The sequence below is a fragment of the Ovis canadensis genome, chromosome 7, assembly GCF_042477335.2.
Source record: "Ovis canadensis isolate MfBH-ARS-UI-01 breed Bighorn chromosome 7, ARS-UI_OviCan_v2, whole genome shotgun sequence".
NCBI lineage: Eukaryota > Metazoa > Chordata > Mammalia > Artiodactyla > Bovidae > Ovis > Ovis canadensis.
The window spans coordinates 75,772,326-75,778,896 of NC_091251.1; positions in this window are offsets into that span (position 1 = coordinate 75,772,326).

The following is a 6,571-nucleotide window of genomic DNA, read 5'->3' on the forward strand; positions in this document are numbered from 1 at the left end:
GCCCTCAAGCAGCTGCAGGGTCCCAGGTCACGGGCATGCTCTGCCTTGGCTGCAGTCTCCCCATGGACATTCATATACAATAGTGGAGTCTAGTGACAGGTGTCAGGCCTGTGGCATGCAAGTACACAGCTAGAGAGGCTTTTGTCAAGTGCATGCACAGTGGCAGGGGTGAACTGCGGAGGTCTAGCTGGGCATCTTCAATTCATGCAGCTGCAGAGGCCTGGGCTGGCTGCCAGTGTGGTTCCTGGGCTCCAGTGGGAAAGGGGAGGGACTCAGGAGGTTGGCATTAGCAAATCAACTACCTTTGGACAAATGCCAGTGAAACCTGCAGAGCATCCCTAACAGCTGTGCAGGCTGTCAGTTTCTTCAGTGTTGAAATATTTGGGGCTCACCTGCAGAGCAGGTTGGAGAAGGCAATGGAACCCCACTCCAGTACTCTTGCCTGGAAAATCCCATGCATGGAGGAGCCTGGAAGGCTGCTGTCCATGGGGTCACTGAGGGTCGGACACGACTGAGCGACTTCACTTTCACTTTTCACTTTCATGCATTGGAGAAGGAAATGGTAACCCACTCCAGTGTTCTTGCCTGGAGAATCCCAGGGACGGCAGAGCCTGGTGGGCTGCCGTCTATGGGATCACACAGAGTCAGACACGACTGAAGTGACTTAGCAGCAGCAGCAGAGCAGGTTACTGGGAACTGTGGTTGCTCTGATTGTGTGACTACCACTGGAATCACCCACTTTTCTTCCCCAAACCTAGCTATCTTCATACACCTCAGCTTTGCCAGTCTCAGAGTGTGGTGAACTGAAGCAGGTCCTTCCTGTGGGACCCCCAAAGGCAGGAGAAGCTGGTTGCTCACCCCATTCTTCCTTTCCTCAGTTCAGTTCAGTTCAGTTCAGTCGCTCAGTTGTATCCAATTCTTTGCGACCCCATGAATTGCAGCACGCCAGGCCTCCCTGTCCATCACCAACTCCCGGAGTTCACTCAAACTCACGTCCATTGAGTCCATGATGCCATCCAGCCATCTCATCCTCAGTCATCCCCTTCTCCTCCTGCCCCCAATCCCTCCCAGCATCAGAGTCTTTTCCAATGAGTCAACTCTTCGCATGAGGTGGCCAAAGTACTGGAGTTTCAGCTTTGCATCATTCCTTCCAAAGAACACCCAGGACTGATCTCCTTTAGAATGGACTGGTTGGATCTCCTTACAGTCCAAAGGATTCTCAAGAGTCTTCTCCAACACCACAGTTCAAAAGCATCAATTCTTCAGTGCTCAGCTTTCTTCTACACATGGACATCACCAGATGGTCAACACCAAAATCAGATTGATTATATTCTCTGCAGCAAAAGATGGAGAAGCTCTATACAGTCAACAAAAACAAGACTGGAAGCTGACTGTGGCTCAGATCATGAACTCCTTATTACCAAATTCAGACTTAAATTGAAGAAAGTAGGGAAAACCACTAGACTATTCAGGTATGACCTAAATCAATTCCCTTATGATTATACAGTGGAAGTGAGAAATAGATTTAAGGGCCTAGATCTGATAGATAGAGAGCCTGATGAACTATGGAATGAGGTTCATGACATTGTACAGGAGACAGGGATCAAGACCATCCCCATGGAAAAGAAATGCAAAAAAGCAAAATGGCTGTCTGAGGAAGCTTTACAAATAGCTGTGAAAAGAAGAGAAGCGAAAAGCCAAGGAGAAAAAGAAAGATATAAGCATCTGAATGCAGAGTTCCAAAGAATAGCAAGAAGAGATAAGAAAGCCTTTTTTCAGCGATCAATGCAAAGAAATAGAGGAAAACAACAGAATGGGAAAGACTAGAGATCTCTTCAAAAAAATTAGAGATACCAAGGGAACATTTCATGCAAAGATGGACTCAATACAGGATAGAAATGGTATGGACCTAACAGAAACAGAAGATATTAAGAAGAGATGGCAAGAATACACAGAACTGTACAAAAAGGATCTTCACGACCCGGATAATCACGATGGTGTGATCACTCATCTAGAGCCAGACATCCTGGAGTGTGAAGTCAAGTGGGCCTTAGAAAGCACCACTATGAACAGAGCTAGTGGAGGTGATAGAATTCCCGTAGAGCCATTTCAAATCCTGAAAGATGATGCTGTGGAAGTGCCGCACTCAATATGCCAGCAAATTTGGAAAACTCAGCAGTGGCCACAGGACTGGAAAAGGTCAGTTTTCATTCCAATCCCAAAGAAAGGCAATGCCAAAGAATGCTTACACTACCACACAATTGTACTCATCTCACACGCTAGTAAAGTAATGCTCAAAATTCTCCAAGCCAGGCTTCAGCAATATGTGAACTGTGAAATTCCTGATGTTCAAGCTGGTTTTGGAAAAGGCAGAGAAACCAGAGATCAAATTGCCAACATCCGCTGGATCATGGAAAAAGCAAGAGAGTTCCAGAAAAACATCTATTTCTGCTTTATTGACTATGCTAAAGCCTTTGACTATGTGGATCACAAGAAACTGTGGAAAATTCTGAAAGAGATGGGAATACCAGACCACCTAACCTACCTCTTGAGAAATCTGTATGCAGGCCAGGAAGCAACAGTTAGAACTGGACATGGAACAACAGACTGGTTCCAAATAGGAAAAGGAGGATGTCAAGGCTGTATATTGTCACCCTGCTTATTTAACTTCTATGCAGAGTACATCATGAGAAATGCTGGACTGGAAGAAACACAAGCTGGAATCAAGATTGCTGGGAGAAATATCAATAACCTCAGATATGCAGATGACACCACCCTTATGGCAGAAAGTGCAGAGGAACTAAAAAGGCTCGTGATGAAAGTGAAAGAGGAGAGTGAAAAAGTTGGCTTAAAGCTCAACATTCAGAAAACGAAGATCATGGCATCTGGTCCCATCACTCCATGGGAAATAGATGGGGAAACAGTGGAAACAGTGTCAGACTTTATATTTTTGGGGCTCCAAAATCAGTGCAGATTGTGACTGCAGCCATGAAATTAAAAGACACTTACTCCTTGGAAGAAAAGTTATGACCAACTAGATAGCATATTCAAAAGCAGAGACATTACTTTACCGACTAAGGTCCGTCTAGTCAAGGCTATGGTTTTTCCAGTAGTCATGTATGGATGTGAGAGTTGGACTGTGAAGAAAGCTGAGCACTGAAGAATTGATGCTTTTGAACTGTGGTATTGGAGAAGACTCTTGAGAGTCCCTTGGACTGCAAGGAGATCCAACCAGTTCATTCTGAAGGAGATCAGCCCTGGGATTTCTTTGGAAGGAATGATGCTGAAGCTGAAACTCCAGTACTTTGGCCACCTCATGTGAAGAGTTGACTCACTGGAAAAGACTCTGATGCTGGGAGGGATTGGGGGCAGGAGGAGAAGGGGATGACTGAGGATGAGATGGCTGGATGGCATCAGTGACTCGATGGGCGCGAGTCTGAGTGAACTCCGGGAGTTGGTGATGGACAGGGAGGCCTGGCGTGCTGTGATTCATGGGGTTGCAAAGAGTCGGACACGATTGAGCGACTGAACTGACTAACTGACTGACTGAACTGACAGCTTTCTTCACAGTCCAACTCTCACATCCATACATGACCACTGGAAAAACCATAGCCTTGACTAGATGGACCTTTGTTGGCAAAGTAATGTCTTCCTTTCCTGGTGAGTTCTAATTGGAGAGGTCTGTCTTGGTGTTGAGCAATGCCAGCTTGTGGGACAGGTTGATGCAGACAAAATGAAGCTGACTTCCTTCCTTTTTGGTGTGGTTATTCTCAAGTTGTTGTTGTTATTTTCAAGTGTTGCTAAAATATCTTAGGTGAACTCCAGAGCTGGTTTTTAATCCTGAATAGCTATTTAATTGTTGATCTTTGTTGGGGATGGAAGCAGAAATCTCCTACTCCATCTTGGTGATATCACTCCCAAATTTGTATGAATTAAGAGAGTAAGTTTGTGGTAATTTATTAGAGCAACAAAGGTCTATCTAGTCAAAGCTATGGTTTTTCCAGTAGTCATGTATGGATGTGAGAGTTGGAATATAAAGAAATCTGAGCGCTGAAGAATTGATGCTTTTGAATGTGGTGTTGGAGAAGACTCTTGAGAGTCCATTGGAATGCAAGGAGATCCAACCAATCCACCCTAAAGGAAATCAGTCCTGAATATTCATTGGAAGGACTAATGCCAAAACTGAAACGCCAATACGTTGACCATCTGATGCGAAGAACTGACTCATTGGAAAAGACCCTGATGCTGGGAAAGATTGAAGGCAGAAGGAAAAGGGGACAACAGAAGATAAGATGGCTGGATGGCATCACTGACTCAATGGACATGAGTTTGGATAAGCTCCGGGAGTTGGTGATGGATAGGGAGGCCTGGCGTGCTGCAGTCCATGGGGTCACAAAGAGTCGGACACAACTGAGCGACTGAACTGAACTGAACTGATTAGAGCAACCACAGTAAACTAATATAGCCAGGAAATATTCTAAAGGCTTCCCTTGTATTAATCCAATTCTTATGTTTTTCCATCTCTTCATTAATTAGGGAGAGGTATATTAGTAAATAGATACTAATTTAGCACCCTCCTCTGGTCTCACCAGCCTGTACCCAGACACCATCAGGGAAAGGTATATTAGTATATAGATACTAATTTACCACCCCTTCCCCTCTGCCTCTCCCCCACCCCACTCCACCCCCACTGCTGGTCCCACCACACTCACCCTGTACCCACATGCCACACACGCAGAATCTTCCTGACTGTTTTATTCTGGGACAGAGAAGAATCTGAAGAGACTTAAGCCTAGGGTTTTTCTTCAAGACACTCCTACACCAATCCCATAACCCAGGGTCCAGAATAAGATGGAAAGAAGTAGCAACAGGAAAAAAAAATTATATTTTTGTTGACTTTTTTTGTAAATCTGGATTTTTTTTTTAATATTAGGTTAAAATGATACCTCTGTGTCTACCATGTACCTTAAGGTAGATTATGGTACAAGATGGATCTTTCTTAGACTTTATCCATCAGACTTTATTCTAAGTAATATCCCTGATTTGAACCCACAGGACAGTCTCAAACACATGAGCAAACACATACTTATCAACCATGGGCGAGTTCTCCTGGGAAAACCTGTTCTTTATGCAGTTGTGGGGAGAACAAAGGGCAACAGTACTGCTGTACTTTCAGCAGACATCTCTCTGCCTTGTAATTTTGTTTCAAGAGAAATTCACTTAACATGCTTCTGGATGGTGATTTCTAATGACAGATTTGAGACTGCATGTTGGCTTTACCTTGGGTAAGCTCTCTGTTCCCTAAATTCTTCATCTGTAGAAAACGGGATGATATCTATTGTCAAGGTTATTATAAGGATTAACATGAGATGATATAAGTGAAAGTGTCTTGTTTATAGCAGTCACGGTAACTGGTATACTCACAGCCCTTGTTAAGAGAGAACTTGGGCAGCTTTGTTGGTCCACAGTTGATTGGACCATGTGTGGACACCCAATTCCCCCAAATTAGCCAGATCCACAGGCTGATCAGATACCAATGGGACAGCTCAGTGGAGAAGTTGTACCTAAAAAGTAAAGTAGCAGCAGGTTGCTCCCGAGAATCTGAAATGGGAAACAAGAAGAGAATCAGGAAATTAGGGGCAGAAGCCAAAGCTAAAAAGATGTAAGGAGGGAGGAAGTTGTGGGGCCAGATGCAAGTTGTATTTCTAGAGTAGGGCTAAGTTATGAGAAAACAGAGACTGAGTATACAGAAGTGAGAACATCCCTGATAGTAGATGAGTCACATGACGTAGAACAGTACACTGAAGATCCTTAGTTCCTGCCACCGAGATTCCTGGAGTCATCTTGCAGCCAGAAGAGTTCCTGTTCTTGGATTTCCATGGTTTGCCTATCTTCCATATTGACTTGCATGCTCAGTTGCCTCAATCGTGACCGACTCTGCAACCCTACAGACTGTAGCCCACCAGGCTTCTCTGCCCATAGGATTTTCCAAGCAAGAATACTGGAGTGGGTTGCCACACCCTCCTCCAAGGGATCTTCCCAACCCAGGGATCAAACCAGCATCTCCTGCTTCTCTTGCATTGCAGGTAGATTCTTTACCACTGAGCCACCAGGGAAGCCCCTTTATTGACTTGTGCCATCTTAAAATAAACTTTCATTACTTGAGCTGGACTATGAATCCTCATGTCTTGCAAAAGAGCTTAATTAAAACAAAAAGAATCCATGTGGTAGTTTCATTTTAAAAAATGGATCATGAAACAGTGGGGTATAAGGGAAACAGAAGAATATTCCTGGCAAAGGGAATATCAAGAGTCAAGTCTTAGAGTTCCCTGGTAGTCTAGTGGTGAAGAATCTGCCTGTCAATGGAGGGGACACAGGTTCAATCCCTGGCCCGGGAAGACTGCACATGCCACAGAGCAGCTAAGGCCACAGCTACCGAAGCCCATGTGCCCTGGGTCTCATGCTGTGCAACAAGAGAAGCCACGGCAGTGAGAAGCACAGAGCAGCCAAAACTAAGTAAATAAAATTTTGAAAATAAATAACCAAGATGGAGAAAAATTAAAAAAAAAAA